Source organism: Papio anubis, chromosome 10, assembly GCF_008728515.1.
Source record: "Papio anubis isolate 15944 chromosome 10, Panubis1.0, whole genome shotgun sequence".
NCBI classification, from domain to species: Eukaryota; Metazoa; Chordata; class Mammalia; order Primates; family Cercopithecidae; genus Papio; species Papio anubis.
Window position 1 is genome coordinate 23,097,974 of NC_044985.1, and position 18,173 is coordinate 23,116,146.

Consider the following 18,173-nt stretch of genomic DNA (forward strand, 5'->3'; position numbering starts at 1 on the left):
TCCATTGGCAAACCAACTGCCTTACTGCTTTAGAATGCTCTGAAAGTTATTTAACTGACCCGTACCAAACTGACCAGTCACTCTGAACTGGGTGCCCTGCCCCAGGTGCGTGTGTAAAGATGCAAGTAGGACAGATTCACAAATTAACATTTGTGAATCAGAAATACATAAATTGGGGAAATGGACAAGATTTCATTCAAGAGGTGGAACTGGAAGGAAAAACTGTGACTCCTCTGAAACAAAATAGCCACAGGTCAGGTGGAAGTCTGGGAGACAGGACCTATCTGCATATTAGAACCTAGAGGCAGAGAGAGCAGGGGTTATGGCTAAGTGTAAGGCTGTGTCTGGCTACTAAAGGACACACACACACACACCCCTACCATTCCCAATCCTGAGTATGTAGATTTGGGAAAGGGAGGACCATGACACATGGCAAAGAGCTACATCACTGTGAGCCAGTGATCAGCAGTGCAACAATGTTGTGTAGTGCAACATCCTTTAGAAAGAACTGGTTTTAAAAGTGAAGAAGAAAAAATAACAATAGTATAACATCAGCACTTGAAAAATCTACCATGACAGAGGTATTGGTAATAGCAAAGATGACCATAAACATATCTGATTATACATATAGGTGGTATAAATCTCAAGTCACATAATCCAGGTATATTGAGAATGATAAGTTGTTCTATTACTCAATTTTATATTTTACATCCTTATTCAGCTGGAATGGAAGAAATTGAAATAATAATTTCTCAGGGTCTTTCTTGATCCATGCATCTGTGTTCAAGTGGCGGGAGCCTAATGAACTGCCAAAGGGTCATTTCTAGTTATTTCTTCACTCTTGTGAAATGCCAGGTCATAATTTATTGCTCTTTAACCAGCCCTTTTGTGCCCCAGAGCTCTCAGTGACACATTAGTGATATACTTGGGGTCTCAGGGATTAGTTTGCCATGTTCTGCTTTCCTGGGAGGGCAGAAGTCTCAGTGAGGATGCCGGAAACTTGCTAGCCTAGACCTGCCACTTGGATGGTAGTGGGTCTTGAATTAATCCTGGAGGACTTCCTCATCCCCACGGCTCTTCCCAGAATCCCCATTGCAGGTTCTCTCTGCAGAAGACCCATTAGTATCTAAAGTTTCTCAATTTAGTTTCTTCTCTCCTTTCTTCTTCAAACTGGGGCTGTTTTTACTATCTGGACCACTTCAGCAAATGGAAATAGATTAAACTGCATATTTTGGAGGGAACCTTAGTACCAGAGGTAACACCAGTCTAGCCAACAATAGCTGGAAATGTCCTAGTGTATATACCTGGTGTCTTCTTAGTTTACACTAAAGACCAAGGTTTGTGGAGATAAAAATCTCAAACTACAACTCTTTTTCCCTGTCTTCTAATTGGTTGAATCTTTCTCCTGGAGCAAAGCGCAAAGAAAAACCTAAACGTTTTAATATGGGGAAAATGGGTGAGTAGAGGAGCAAAAGGAGAACTTACAGAAGAATCAGAGAGAGAGAGAGAGAGAGAGAGAGAGGGAGAGGGAGAGAGAGATCAGCAGATAGATCAGCAGATAGATTGGCAGATAGATAGATAGATGATAGATAGGAAGATAGATAAATAGATAGATCAGGAGATAGACCAGCAGGTAGGTAGGTAGGTAGATAGATAGATAGATAGATAGATAGATAGATAGATAGATAGATAGATAGATAGATAGGCAGACAGATGATAGATAGATAGATAGATAGATAGATAGATAGAAAAAATAGATAGGCAGGTAGAGAGACAGATGGATAGATAATGACTCTGCCATATAAGTTAGACTTCCAGCTCATCGTGATGATGACATTCAAGAATACCGAGTTATGAATTACCTTGAAGGCTGTAGTAGCACGCTACTGGATAAAGCTGAGAAGAAATTACATCCATTTTAACCCATTATTTAAGATCTTGTAGTGACCGCCATGGTGTCCTCACAATCCAGTAAATGCTTATCTTCTAGAACTGTCTATAGTATGGCCATTGAAATGCTACTTAGCACTGATCCAGGTGGTCAGAAATCTTAAAATGTGAGAGACACATGATTTTGTTATTAATAATAATGTCAAATAAACTCGGTCAATACTTGACCAAAGGCTATGGAGCATGAAACAAATGTAGCTCAAAAGCACATAGAGGCTTCATTTATATCTAATTTTTATTTTTAGGTGGTCTTTCTAGTAACCACAAGACAACTAATATTTAATATAGTATTTATTAAAATTAAAAACAAATAGCTGTATGTCACAAGGTATTTCCATTTAGTTCAGTCAAAACTTGTGCATATGGCAACAATTAATGCTAAATACCCAATAGTAGTTGTATAAAGTAGTTAGGTTTACTTGTTTATAACTCCTTTAGGTATACAAGTTAGTGTTAGGGAAACAACTCAATCTCTATAGGAAACTCAAGGTTTCCTACCGCATCTAAGAAAGAGAAAAACTGGTAAGATACAGGGCAAAAAATATTTTAATATCCTCTATAATAGCATCAAACAATTATTATGTGTCAAGTTTTATTCAACATGTAACTCATTTAATCTTTAGTGAGTAATAGACTATAATTATCTTCATTTACAAATAAGGAAGCTGAGGCACTGAGAGGTTGCATAGCTTGTCCCAGTCAGTGGATGAGCCAGGGTTTACAACCTGGCAGACTGCTATAGTCTATGAACTTACCTTCTTCCTTCCACACCCCAGATACTCCAGTTTCCTTGGACCTTGTAATTAACATGAGTTCAGAGACACTAGGGCTTCAAAGTGGCATTTACATTTAAGAATAGTCAAAGGTAATAGTTGTGGTGTTGAGTCAAATTATTAGAGATTTTAAATAAATTTATGTTTACTTATTTGTACTAATGAAAATATTAATTTGTTCACTTTATTGAAGCCTTGACATATGAGGATGTATTATATATGTATATACAGTTACTGAATATTTCTTTATGACTCTGTCTAAAGATTTTCTCCCTTCTTAGTGACTAGTTATGGACAATTTGAGTTTATGATAATTTCCAAAGTATCATATGGAAATATGAAGTGCAAGACATTAATTGGGGTCTTTAGGCAAAACCAAAAATGTAAGTTTAATTGACTTTCATAAAGAAATCCACAGATCAAATCTTCCAATCATATATAATTTTAGAAAGTGTGGTGTGTGGTAGGGAGTGAAATTATGAGTCAGTAGACTAGAATGTGTTTGGCTGCAGTGTGACCTTGGGAAAGTTACTTAACTTTTCTAACCCTCAATTTACTAATTGTAAAATACAAATAAAAATGTGAGTCAGATGAGTTGGCTCACACCCATATCCCAGCACTATGGGAGGCTGAGGAAGGTGGATTGCTTGAGTCCAGGAGTTCGAGACCAGTCTGAGCAACATAGGGAGACTTCGTCTCTACAAAAAAATTATGCAGGCATGGAGGCATGCACCTGTGGTCCAAGCTACTCAAGAGACTGAGGTGGGAGAATTGCTTGAGTCCGGGAGCTTGAAGCTGCAGTGGGCCATGATGGCACCACTGCACACCAGCCTGGGCAACAGAGTGAGACCCTGTTTTTTGTTTATTTGTTTGTTTGTTTGTTTGTTTTTGTTTTTTAAATGTCTATATAGGTCTCTGTGAAGATAAATGAGATAAAATACAAATCCATCCTGAAAAATGGTGGTACCTTCTCAACTAATATTAGCTACTATCCCTATTTGGGCAAGAACATTATAATGGTACCTAGAAAAATGTTTTGTCACCAAATCACTGAGGTCAGAAAATCGGGTGTCTTTTGGGCCTGAAAAGTTCTTGTCATGACTTTCATGAATTGCAGAAAAGTATACTCTCTTTGGTCAGATTGCCTGGATTTATATCCTGTATCTGCCACTTACTAGCTGGTGATTCTGGGCAAGTTGCTTAATGTCTTTTTATTTCTGTTTACTCACTTATTTAATGTGTGTAATAATAGTACTCTCATTAGTTGTTATGAAGATAAGTTAATATTTATAGATTTTGCAAGTAGTGATTTACACACAATTACTACTACATAGGTGCTTGTTAATAACTACCTTCACAATGTCTTGCTCACTTAAACTCTAATAATGGTATTAGACTGTATGGTTTATTTGGTCACATACATTTCTGGCATTTTTTGGTTTACGGCTCAAATAGAAAATTATTATCATACCTTGTAGAGATAAGCAGAAGTGCAAGCTTTCAGATATTCTGAAAATATTATTTACAGAGCTGAATAGTTCACCTTCATGCTGCTGACAAGTCTTGATTGATTTACTATTTTTGAAATGTGGTGTCCATTGTGTATTTAAACAGACATAATACAAGTAAAATTTTGAATTTGTTATATGTTCTCAAAGATGTCTGACATTATATATCATCCACATAAGAATTTGTGTTCATACAGGAAGGAAAAAGCCTGTATAAAAGTGCAATTACCTTGGTGTTGAGGATTGTGATTATTAGACACACACACACACACGCACACAAACGCACACATCTTATTTCTGTAATAACAGAGCATTACAGAAATAGGTAACCAAGGGTCCGAATCTGCAATTTCCTCCAATCCTGAAGAGTTCTATCTTGCTAATCTGCAAGCTGTTGCTAACCAATAAAATTGCCCCTCAAATATAAACCCCATTCTCCATGCTGGATTCAGAGATTCTAACCCTATTTTTCATCCCAGTGTATGATTAGATGCTGGCTGATTGAGTTTCTCAGACAAGTGATGAGACACCTTGTCAAGGTTACAGTCAGTAACTCAAACACTCATCTCATATCATTTAGAGTTGGAAGGTGGTAGCTGCATTTATTTCTATTAAGTGAGCATTGGAGATAAATGGCAGGATTTATTTTCCAACTTAACACTTTTGTGAAGGTGAATAATGGATAGCTAAAAGCATTGGTGATATCTTAACAAAAAAGAATGGGAACTTGGATTTAGCCTGCTTTATCTGTCTAAAATAATATTCCCTATTTTTACCTGTTATTGACCTCTCAGTTGTACCCTATTCTGTGAGCTTATTTTTTGGCAAAAACAAAAAATGTCAGAATCAAAGAAGAGGTCATTAAGTATTTCATTTGTGGAGTGTGGACCATATCATATACATCCTTAATATATTTTGTCAGAAGGTAACATCTACTTTGAGAGTGAAATTTAAAAATAAATCTTTTAAGAATATTGTTATGAATGGAAGCTTAAAAGGAGTGCTTTCCAGATCAAACTGAAGTCCACAAAAATATGATGTGATGATAATATGGCTAGGCTTCAACATAGAAAGAACAAGCATAGTTTCTTTGTAAGAAGCCACTGGTGAGCATCACAATAACCAACTCAGATGCATATGCTATCAAGAGAGAATACAGCTCTTTCTAGTTTCCTTGTAGAAAATGGCCATTTTGTAAATGGCAAGAAATGACTTTCAAAACTTTGATGGAAAGAATGTGATCTCTGCCTGCAGATACTCAGTAGTGAGTCTCCTGACTTGTGCTGAAGGTGGAGCAGGGTGGTTAAATGTGACCAACCCACTGACTTTAAAGCACAACAAACTACGAGTTTTTAAACTGCCTACTCCCTTTGGCCATTCCTGCCTCTTGTTTTAACTATTGATCTCATTAGCAAAGTCAAGCAAAATTACCCTAGCTGCTAAGGTTTGTGAGAAAACACGGTGAGGGAAAGGTTAGTGGAACCTATCTCTTGACTGCTGAATGCCTGGGGTCCTTTTACGTGGCAGGGTGATACATAGTTCCCTGTGCTTTCCTTGCCATAATCCTACTGTTCTACAACCCAGTATATAATTTTTAAATCTATCTCATTATTAGCACATTTCAATAAAGTTCAAATTTGTATAGACTCAAAGCCATTAACATTTTGTAGCACATTCTGGGTGGCACATTTCTCATTCAGAAAAATGTCTACAGAGGAACGCTCTTCTGACATATTACACTCCTTGGTTCATCATTTAAAACTTGAGACATCCACCAGCATATACATCTTATTTAAAGTGTCAAAAGAGGGCAAAAAATTGCACTGACATAAAGAGCCTTGTTACTTAAACTTCAGGGATCACTGCATCCATTTTCCTTTTTCTCTGTTAACCGTTTTTTTCCCCTACTTTTCTCTCTGTTCATTCATTTTCAAATCAGAACCAGTAAGGAGACAGAGAGGATGGGTAAGTATCTTTTAAAACATAGTATTCAAACCCAATATTTGAGGGAAAAATATCAAAATGATTTGTTCATGCATAAACAGGGCAACCTAGAAATTTTCTAGATCCTTAGAAGCATTTTATTTTATTTTTTATTTATTTATTTTTTTTGCAGATTCATAGCATTGCAAACTAATAAAATTATCTTTGGATAGATAAAGCTGAAAAAACAATTGAATTATTTTTATTTGTATAGGAAGACCCAATAAAACTGTTAAAGTCTACTGAGGTTTTTTCTGAGTTTGAAAATTGAGTGTTTATATCTTTTACCACTGTTTAGGGATTTGTTATGGAATAAATTATAAAAGAACATCAATATCATGTGGCTTAGTACAGGCACTGTGTAATTGCTTGCTTTATATACATCTGGGTATATTTTGGAATATGATGGATAATCATCTCCAAAGTGTCATGGGAAAGGCTCTGCTGAATGACTCTCCATTTTCTTATTCTGATACTATACAAGTTACCACTGGAGATTTATTGTCTGAATGGTTCTCAAACTTTGCTGGACTCTAATTTGCTTAGGAGGCTTGTTAATAAGGATGCCCAGCGCTCAAATGCAGAAGAGCCTGGGATACAGTCTTGACTTTTCAATTTTATACACTTCTTATACGATTCTGATGGATACTACGTTTGGGAAATATTGAGTTCATGTAATTCTTCAGGGAATTTCTGTTAAACACAAATGTTTTTGGATATATCATAGCACATCATCACATGCTAGATTTAATACCTTTTCTGATTTATTTCTGCCTCATAGGATGGTGCTCAGGAAAAAGAATAGTGGTGCATGGTAAACTTGCTGGAAGGAGAGATAGGCATTGGGGAATTGAGTGGGAGGATGGGGAAAATTTTGATTTAAAGCATTTGCCAATTCCTGTGGTGTAAATATTCTTATCATGGCTGACGTTAAGCCATTAATGGATTGAAAACCTGCTCATAAAATATTGGAATATCTAACAATCATCCCTTTTGAGCCAATGAGATTTGGCTTCTGCTTTCCACTGAGACTATGAGTAATTATTTTTCAGAAGAAGAGAAGACAGTCTCTGAATATACGGTCTAAGGTCAATAAGGTGAGACCAGAATGTGATGCTGTGTTGAAGACACACACACACACAAAGGGAACTGTGTTTTCAGCAGGGTTTTATTTGGGGCATGGTTCTCTGGGCCTGTTGAGAAGGCTGTATGGATGGGGAAACTCCAGGAGGATGACTGAGATCAGGATTCAGGTTAATGGTTTTGTGTAGGCAGCTGAAAAAGAGGCATTTTAGAGAAGAGTAGATGAGCCATTAACCAGAAACTTAACAGGTAAAAAAAAAAAAAAAATCAAGAAGTAGATCAGTCAAGATGCCAAAGCCAGAGAATGTAGAGAGCTAAAGTCTCTTGGGCAGACAAAGGCATACAGAGATAAGAAAAGTTACAGATGAGACTGAATGCCAATTCAGGGCAAATATCAGGAGCCCAGGGACTAATTGCGTGTTACATTCATGCAGTGTTAAGAGCAAAGGATCTGTTAACAGAGAAGAGCTGTGTGGATAACTAAAATCTCTGAAATACAGAGATAAAATCCATGTAAAGGGGAAACTCAAATTATCTTAACTAGAGTGATGACTTCCTATACTGCAATATCAGTGTCATGGTGTGAACTTTCTGACATACACTGAGGATACCTCTTTAATTCTTATGTCCATGAGTTGGAAACCACTTTCTGATGAAAGGTTTTCCTTGTGGTTTAATATTTGAGGTTCCTTTTTCAAATACAATATCAAAAAATAGCTGCACAGCTTCCTGAAATAACACTAACATAACATTCTCTGTTAGGGATCTTAAATTAATTTATTAGCCTTATACTCACAGGGGCAAACCCTTGGAATGTCTATGAGCTTTTGTTATTTTATCTGAGAGTCACTTATAAAACAAGAAGGGTTATTACTTTCTCTACTACCCAGTTCCCTCAGGATGAGGAAGTGATCCCTCTTATCTCAGGCAGAAAAATGAAGGATCAATGATTCATGACATCTTAAGAGTACCATAGGGGTTCGTGAACGTGATGGGAGGACAACCAGTTTTCCTTTTTCTCAAAGAAATGCCTGTTACAACTGCATAAAAAAACTGATATAATATGTTAGGATAAAGATACTATTTCAAGAACCAATTTGACTCTTTGTTATAATGAGAATTACTTTATATAATGAATTATAAGGAAAAGGAAATAGAGCTGATTTGTATCCACAGGAACAAATGCTGAATGAATAGCTTTATTACGAATGTATATTCATTTTCTTATTTGATTTTGTCCAAATAATTTCTCACCCTGACACTCATCTTGCAATATGATCCAGCATAAGGATTTAGAGAAAAACAGTACTGTCTCTTATTGGTTTTGTATGTGAGCTGCTTCCCCAAACCAAATTGCTTCATGAAAAAGAATAGGAGATTTGATATCACAGAATTAAGAGGAATATGCTATTTATAACTGCCAGCCTTGAGAATCTCAGATCAAAAGCCAATCTAAAAAAATACCTTGAGATATTAAGACAAGTTATTTTACACCATAAATTCCAAGAACATACTTTATTTTCCACAGCTTTCCTCTGTCCTTTAATTTGGATCCTACTAATTTAATTTGTGTAATAATCATGACAAGGGTTGGGTTAGAATGCAATCTTTCATTTATAATAATTTAACAATAGTCAGAAACAGCATAGTACAAAGAAATTTTGTCTGCCTGATAATCATAAAATAATAATATGAAAAGGTAATTGGACCTTAAGTTTCTTGGTAATCAGGGGAAAAGAAAATATTATTGATTGTATAATTATCATCAGAAGTGAGAAAGCACACCAATTTTTCAGATAAAATATTATTTTCTCCTTGAATTCTAAATTAATTCATATGGGAGACACTGAATACCATCACAATTTAAGCCCTCAATAATTATTGTAAAGGTAATATGCCCTTAGGTTGATAGTTTCACAAAAGATGAATCATGTAGTTCATACACATGGCTTTGCATTCGGTCAGTGGATCTTAGTACTCTGCAAAAATCAAATTCTATAATAATGGCTAAAATTAGAATAGATAATAGTCTCCTAATTTCTTCATTCTTGGTGGATTCTCTTTTTAAAAAAATAAAAAGCAAAATCTATTAGCTGGTGATCTTAGTATATGAGAACCCGTATATGTAAGAATAGCATCTTCTGACATTATTTTACAAGGGTATGATAACAGACAGCTTTACTTCCTCTTGAGAAAGGATGCCCTATGTGAAAATCTATCTACTTTTCCAGAAAAGTTGTTTTGGAGTTCATCAAAGCCATTAGAATTGACATGTAAACATATCAGTGAATTTTTATGCATGTCAAAGGAAATAATGCTTCAATCATATTATTTTACAATCAAAAAATTATACTAATTGCAGGTAAGAGACTTATATATCGCTACAAATGTTACTTTTTTTTTCCAGAAATACATCAAAGAGGTAATCTTCGTATTCAGAATAGCGCAATTGTAACTTAAATTAATTTTCTCAAGGAGAAAATAAAAATAATTACAGAGAATGAGACGGATTTGGTTGTTTTGCAAATAACATTTGTAGTTGTTTAAGAGAGGACATTTTTGAAAAAAATTATGTGAGTTAAAAATGACTATGGATAATGGCTCTAGTATTCTTACAGTTTCTAAATACTATATTTTAAATCTATTATCAGTTGTAGATAATTGTTAGAAAGATAAAGACACAGTTCCTAACTATGAAATAGAAAAAATGATGATTTTTATAAAATTTGAAACTTTTTTAGAGATCAAAAATCTGAATATCTGAAAGAGAAGATTTGAGCTTCTATCATCTTGGAAGCTTTTTTTCTAGAAATATCTTTGGGTTTGTGCTGACTAGAGGAGACAAGAAGTATAACCCCACCTTGGAGTGACCAGATTGAACAGTTTAAATCCTACTCATTAGCAAGTGAAGGCTACTGTCAAATAATAACAATACATGTAAATAAAATTGTAACAGCACACTAAATAAGTTCTTTTCGAGGGAAATAGTTCTGTGAGCAGACACTAAATCAACAGTGATTATATTATCTTACAAGTGTCTATCAACAGCTTTTTTGGGTTACTCTAACATCCTGAGCAAAATACATTACATGCTGAAAAGTAAAAGAGCAAGGTTAAAAATACATTTTAAAACAAAATCCCCAAATCCTGAATTTTGACCTTCTCATTGAAAAAGAAATTGAACTACATAAATTGAACTAAACACTATTATTCTATTAGTTTGCATTTGAGATCAAATGTTCATAGTTGTATATGGATGTAAATCTGTCCCAATAACCAATAAAGAAGCTAGATTGTTCTTCTGTGCCTGGCTTATTTCACTTAAAATAATGATCTCTAGTTTCATCCATGTTTAAAGTGACTGGCTCACATTCTCTCTTCTGGCTAAATAGTACTCCAGTGTATATAAGTACCACATTTTCTTTGTCCATTCATCTGTCGATGGACACTTAGGTTGCTTCTAAATCTTAGCTATTGTAAACAGTGCTGCAACAAATGGAGGAGTGCAGACATCTCTCTGATACACTGATGTCCTTTGTTGGTGGTATACTCCCAGCATTGGGATTGCTGGATCATACAGTAGCTCAATTTTTAATTTTTTGAGGAACTTCCAAAATGTTTTTGAATTCTGTCCTCAAAATGTCCAGTGAAACAGTCATGGCAACTTTATTTGCAAAGAGCACAAGCTATCGGACTGCTGAACTTTTTGTGATGATGGACACTGGGCCGTGTTTTCCTGGAAGCCCCAGTTTAGGAATTCTAGACTCTCTGAGAGAGGAGCCTGAAGAGAAGAGCAAGAGAGTGATGAAGAGCTTGCTGTCTGGTTCCTCGCCTGATGGGTGCCATTGGCTTGTGGTTTTGTCTCTGAACTGGGATTTCTGGTAAACAAACAACATGTTTGGAGGGTTCTTGCTTAATTTTACCCTACAGACTCACAACTGTTTGTCTGAGTTCAGTAAATATGTAAACATGAATAACCAGTAAAGCATTTGACATCAAGCAGATGTTTATTTTGGTCTAAGCATTTGACCTCCAAAAGTATATTAAAAGTTCCAGCCATTAACCAGCTTGGGGGAAATAACAGAATCTAACGCATTGTGCTTTGCTGTAAGGTTGGTACACAGTGATGTGCGTAGGAAGTTTAAGACAACAGATTTTTGTTGTGTTGTTGTTGTTAAATGATAGATAGAAATATCCATTTGTCCTCAACATTAATTTTATGTTTTTAAAATTGAACTATTAACTTTCTTAGTGTTTTGTTTGTGAACTTTATACATTACACAACAGCTTGAAAATACAACTATCATTATCAACTTTAGAGAAGTAAGAGACATGATATAGAGCAGGGGTCCCCAACCCCCAGCCACAGACCAGTACCAGTCCTCCCGCTGTGTGCCTGGTCCATGGCCTCTTAGGAAACTGGCTGCACAGCAGATGAGCAGCTGGCAAGCAAACATGACTGCCTTAGCTCTGCCTCCTGTTAGATCATCAGCAGCGGCATTAGACTCTCATAGGTGCGCAAACCCTATTGTGAACTGTGCATGTGAGGGATCTAGGTTGCATGCTCCTTATGAGAATCTAATGCCTGATGATCTGAGGTGGAACAGTTTCATCCTGAAACCATCCCCCATCCCCGCCACAAGATTCATGGAAAAATTGTCTTCCACAAAACCGGTCCCTATTGCCAAAATGGTTGGGGACTGCTGATATAGAGAATGAACAACAGTGTTAAAATTAGCAATGCGCCTCCTGTCACTTTTTCTGAGTTTATACTTTTACTATTTTTGCAAACACCAGTGGATCTCTTTGTCATTTAAGTTTGTTTGCCCCATACTTTCAGATACTTCTCTGGACTGCCCATATTCAAAGTTAATTCCCTCTGCTTAACTACATATAAAGACATACATGAGACAAAATAGAGAATTGAAGGAAGTGAGAGCTATGGAGGGTGCTTGTATATTATCCCAATTGTGTACTGCTGGGTTACAAACAACCCAACACTCAGTTGCTAGAACAGTAATAACAATCATTTATCTTGTTGCAAATCTGCAATTTGGAGAGGTTTCTGAGGAGATGTTTATCTCAGCTTTGTGAGACCTCAGCTGGGATTTCTCAGCCACAGCTGGAGGACTCATTCTTACGATGGCTTACACACAAGCCTATCAAGTTGGCAGTGGCTGTCAGCTGGGCAATCAGTCGGGGCTATTGCTGGGGGCCCACATCTTGTCCGTATGGGCTTCTCCATGGTACTGCCTTTACTACCTCAACACATGGATGCAAAAGTAAGTGTTCAAGAGACAGAAAGTAGAAGTTGACAGTCTCTTATGGACCTAGCAATTGGTACACACCAACTTTTGGCATATTCCTATTGACCAAGCAGTTCTGCACCCACCCAGATTCAAGAGGTAGGAACATTGATGCTACCACTGTTTGGGAAAGGTATAAAATATTTTTGACCTCCCTTAATCTACCACACATATATTTCTCACCTTGGTGTCTCAGAATGTTAAATGCTTCAGCCCGTAGATGAAGACACAGTAGGTGACCAACAATACTGTTATTTTTCTGCATTCAAATTAATTTTCCCAACAGCTTCCTGAGGTCCCTACAGTCTAGTTACTTATTTTGAGAGCTGAAATTTGTCTTAGTATAATACCCTCATTTTAATAATAAGAAGAAAGAAAAAAATAATAGTTGATGGCAAAATTCAGATGGAACCTAGATTTCTAAAAGAGTTCCCTCTCCTCCATTTAGATTATACATTTTCTTCAGAAAGTTTTCATTAACCTATACCTAGAAAACCTAGAATGTTTCAACATCATCACAATGTAAATTTACCAGATTGGCCAGCTGTCTCCCAACGAAGCTCTGAGTGAATCAAAGTATATGTACTTGGAAGGTTAAAGAGAAAGAGTGAACTGAATTCTAATCACTAGATCACCATGGGAAAAAGGTGAAAGAAATCGTAGAATGATTGAAGACACATGTAAATAATTTATGGATAAGGATTGGAGTAGTTGGTGAATAGAATCAGTGAGGTAACAGTAGAAGGAAACATACAAACATTGGGTGATTTAAATGCATGGAGGGGAGAAGTGAAAAATGAATTTTGAGAGAAATTTCTGTTTTACCCTGAGGACAAAAAGAAAAGATTTAACAGGGCTTAGTTTAGTTTAATTCAAGCACTAACCAGAACGAAAGTATAATTATGATATTTTGATCTGTAAATATATACGACTGAAAGCTCTTTTGCATATGAAATGAAAATGATATGCACTATGCTTTGTTGAAGAATCATAAGGGATGTCTTAAGTATCACATAAGCCTATCTAAATGTCTTTTACATAGTACCTTCCTTTATTCAATTCTAGAAGATTTTAAAAACTGCTTGAAATTGATTAGGCCATCTTGGTTCCCTAACATAATAAAGCTTAGAAAATAGCTTTCACTGTGCTGCAGTATATTGTAATTTAAATTGAGTGATTTTCTAGCCACTACAGGTAAATTATGAGCCAAACCACAGTATGGCCTTAGGTGAACCTATTTGAGAAACGAGTAACTTACACGTTAACTTGTTTTAGCAGAGAAAGCACAGGAGATGCTATTTATTAACCTTGTTCTCTGCAGGTTCAGAATTTGTATGTTACAGTGCATCTGAGTGGTTGGACTGAATTGACCAATTTGGAAAAACTGACCAGTCACCTCAGAGCTAGGGATACACAAGCAGGTTTAATTATAATTTAGATGTCAATATCAGCCTTTTCCCTAGAACAGTAGAGGTGGTTTGTCGCTGTGTTATATTAAACTAGAATAAGAGTCAACCAAAGCATTCAACTATTTTCCTGTGGGTAGCACAAAAATAACCTATCTATAATAGTTGTATACTCACTGCAAGTAATAACATTTTAAAATTAGCAGCTGACATATGTCAGGACCTTTAGCTGAAAGCAGTAGACATTGACTGTGGCTGATTTTAGAAAATGTTGGGGTTATGCAAAGGCAGGTCTGAAAAAATGCCAGAAATCCAGGCTCAGGTGTTTGTGATAAAGCCCCAAACCCTACCACAGATCTGGTTCAGTGATGATACCAGGGGACTAACCTCTAAGCAGACACATCTTCCACAGCTTTTACCATGGGCACGCTAACGTGGAACTTGGAACTCTGCAGCTATGAAGGCTGCCATGGCTTCCCACATATCACCCAGATGAATGCTGATGGGTGCCAGCTTTTGTCTAGACCAGTACAAATCATGGGTGGAGCCAAAGTGTCTTGGTCAGCCAATGCTGCCATAGCAAAACGTCATAGACCGGGGGCTTAAAACAACCAAGATTTTTATTTTCTCACAGTTCTGGAGGTTGAAATTTGGAAATTTGAGGACATACCTTGGAGTGTTCTTGATGGAAACAATTCTTTATACCAGTTAAGACTGGAATCCTCTCCGTGAGTGGTTTTGAAAAGTAACATAAGTATTTACAGCAATCAAGAGTTCAGCTCAGACATAAATAGACTGATACGAAACAACATTTTTGCAATCATTCTGTCCCATTGGCTTGGGTCAGGCCTGTCACTCAGTAGGTAAACAATGGCAGGGGATCCAATGCCTGCTTGTGTACAGTTAAACGAATCCTTAGTTCATAATTATGCCATATAATCAGAAGTCACTTGACATTGGCACGAAACAGTGAAAGAAAATGATTTGAACCTAGAATTCTATAATTGGCTCTAGTAACATTCTAACAAAAGGGATAAATGAGATTGTTCCAAACAGGTATACACCACAGAAAGAGGAAAAAGTAAATCCATCAGGGAAAAAAGTGTGAGTGAATCATTTAGTAAATCTTATATTCAACTCTGAACTTTTTTTTGCTTTACATTTAAAAATATTGTTGTCTATTTTCTACTAAAAACCTAAGACATAATCAAAATAAGAAGAAGCTGTAGTGAATGAATGCTTGTATTTTTATTTTCTAGTTGGGAAATAATACAGTGTATCAATATTTATTAGGTCTTGTTTAATAAATGTGTTAGAAATGTGAAAGTAGTCACTGGATTACAATACTATTTCTACATATCAAATCATTAGAAGAAAATGTTAGAATTAAGAAAACACAGTCAAAGAAAAAGGCAGAAAGGTAAGAAAAGGAATAAGAAAATGGAGCGAAAAATATAAGATATCAGAAATATGTAAAATATGTAAAATATCAGGAATAATGCAAAGAGGATCAATAATCACACTAAAGTAGGATGAATTACATCTTTCATTAAGAAGTAAATTCTCATTTGAATTTTGATTAAAAAATAAACACCGCATGAAAGAGACAAAGGTTGACAATAACACAAAATTTGAATATAATGCAATGTTAACACGTTAGAAGGCAGATGTTAAATAAAATTACAGAGATGTAGCAATACTAACATTAGATTGAACATTTCTCATTATGTATATATTCAAATGGAATTTTAAGGAAGGATAAAAAGAGGTAGTTAATAATAAATGTTATCCACTCAAAACACATTAGTCACAAATATTTATATACCTAATAAAAATAGTATTGAAATATATTAATAGCTTTGATTTTTTTTTTTTTTTTAAGACTGTGTCTTGCTTTGTCACCCAGGCTGGAGTGCAGTGGTGTGATCTTGGCTCACTGCAATCTCCACCTCTCGGGTTTAAGCGATTCTCCCACCTCAACATCCTGAGTAACTGGGATTACAGGAGTGCAACACTACACCTGGCTAATTTTTGTATTTTTAGTAAAGATGGGGTTTCACCATGTTGGTCAGGTTGGTCTGGAACTCCCCACCCCGTGATCTGCCTGCCTAAGCCTCCCAAAGTGCTAGGATTACAGGCGTGAGTCCCTGCATCTGGCCAATAGCTTTGAATTTAAAACACCTAGGGAAACGTGAAAATATTTGACATATCGCAATCATTGTGGCAGATTTCAACAAATTTTTCTCAGCAATTTTAAGATCTACAAACTATACTGAAGGTTGACTAATAGGAATAAAGTCTGATATGATAAAAAATTTCCTTCATAGAGTGAAAATTTCTAAAACACAGCTCAATGTAGGAAGGATAGAAACAGTTCATAAAAGAATACAAGTTAAACAGTAAGCATTTAAATAGATGTACAAAAGCATTAATAGCTAGGGAAATGCATGTGTAAACACTTTTTTAACTCTATCAAACTTTAAAGAGTGTGGCCGGGCGCAGTAGCTCACGCCTGTAATCCCAGCACTTTGGGAGGCCAAGGTGGGCGGATCACGAGGTCAGGAGATCGAGACCATCCTGGTTAACACAGTGAAACCTCATCTCTACCAAAAATACAAAAAACTAGCCAGGCGTGGCGGCAGGCGCCTGTAGTCCCAGCTACTCGGGAGGCTGAGGCGGGAGAATGGTGTGAACCCGGGAGGTGGAGCTTGCAGTGAGCCGAGATTGTGCCACTGCACTCCAGCCTGGGCGACAGAGTGAGACTCCGTCTCAAAAAAACAAAAACAAAAACAAAAACAAAACAGAAAAACAAAAAACTTTAGAGAGTGGTAATATCCAGTGTTGGCATGGATACAGAAAGAAGTGATCTCATAGAGTGAGATCACGATTCGTTTAGCCTGGAAGCAATTTGCCAGCACGATTCAAAATTAAAAACCTAAAAAAAAAAAACACCTAATCTTTGATCCAGCAATTTCAATGCTATGACTCTATCGTAATCAAATATTTGTGTGTTTGTTTAAGAATGCTACCGTAACATTGTTTATATGAATGAAAAATTGTAACTATTCTAAACATCTATCTATTAGGAAACGGGTTTAATAAAACTACAGTATATTCACAAAGAATTACATACAGTAGCATGTAAACACTAGAAAAATTACTAGATATCTGTTGATGTCAAACTCTTTAGGAATTGCTGGGGCAGGTGGTGGAAAGCAATAAGGAAAAGGATAAGGAGTAATGTTCATGTTTTTCTCGAAATATATATTTCAATATTTTTCAGAAAGGAAATATTAATGTGTCCTATATGTGAAATTAAAAACAACCACACCAGGCTGAATAGATGTTTACCCCATATTACAATTAAGTGAATTGAATTATTAGGGTAGCTATTAAACCAGTAAGTTGAATGGCCGTGATATGAATTTAGGAAGGTTCTTTTCAAGACCAGGTGAACTGTCCTTTATTAAAAATAGTTAAAAGCCTTAAAGATATTAGGTTTTAGTCATTTATATTCTTTCCCACACTTTATTTGTCATTAACTGGATACCTGTGCTTTAGCAGATTCCAAAGTATCAATGCGCCTGATTGAAGTTTGACGAACTGGTACATGTCAGTGCATTTCCAGGGTTTTCTCTATGTTGAATTAAATATGATGGCAAGTTGTCATTTTGCCTTATGGTCCATGTCATTTGCATTTGGGGGAAATATAATTTTTTCTGGTAAGTGCAAGTTTAAAAGAAAACATTGAATTGTTTTTAGCTTCTTTCCTTTAAAATGCTATGTGTTAAAATATGTCAATCATGTGCATTTTTTTTAGCTTTACAAATGTTACATAATCTGAACAGTTTATTCTGCCAATAAGTTTAGGTAATGGGAATTTTATTGTATATTAGTTGAAATCAATCAAGTTTATAAGGCACATGATAAAAATGGAAAATAATCCAGTCATGTAACTGTAAAACCTAAATGCTGTTTTGCCTGCAGAATTGTTTGGAAATAGGTTTATTATTGCCTTATAAAAGTCAGGAGGTATTCATGATTGATGAAGAGAAAAAAATCACTACCTTAGTTAGGGATATGTAACATAAACCTGAGGTTCTGACTGAACCTGAATAGTATTTATGGCACATAGCCGAGAGTCTTTTCCCTGGCGGTTTTACA

At 35.9% G+C, this 18,173-nt stretch overlaps 1 long non-coding RNA gene across 1 annotated transcript in view; it reads left to right on the top strand.

The window, feature by feature from the left end:
- Positions 1 to 66: 66 nt before the first annotated feature.
- LOC103876206 overlaps positions 67 to 18,173 on the top strand; it is a 58,145-nt gene continuing 40,038 nt past the window's right edge. Inside the window, exon 1 of the long non-coding RNA XR_635335.4 lies at positions 67 to 105. This is a non-coding gene — a long non-coding RNA (uncharacterized LOC103876206). The remainder of the gene's footprint in view (positions 106 to 18,173) is intronic.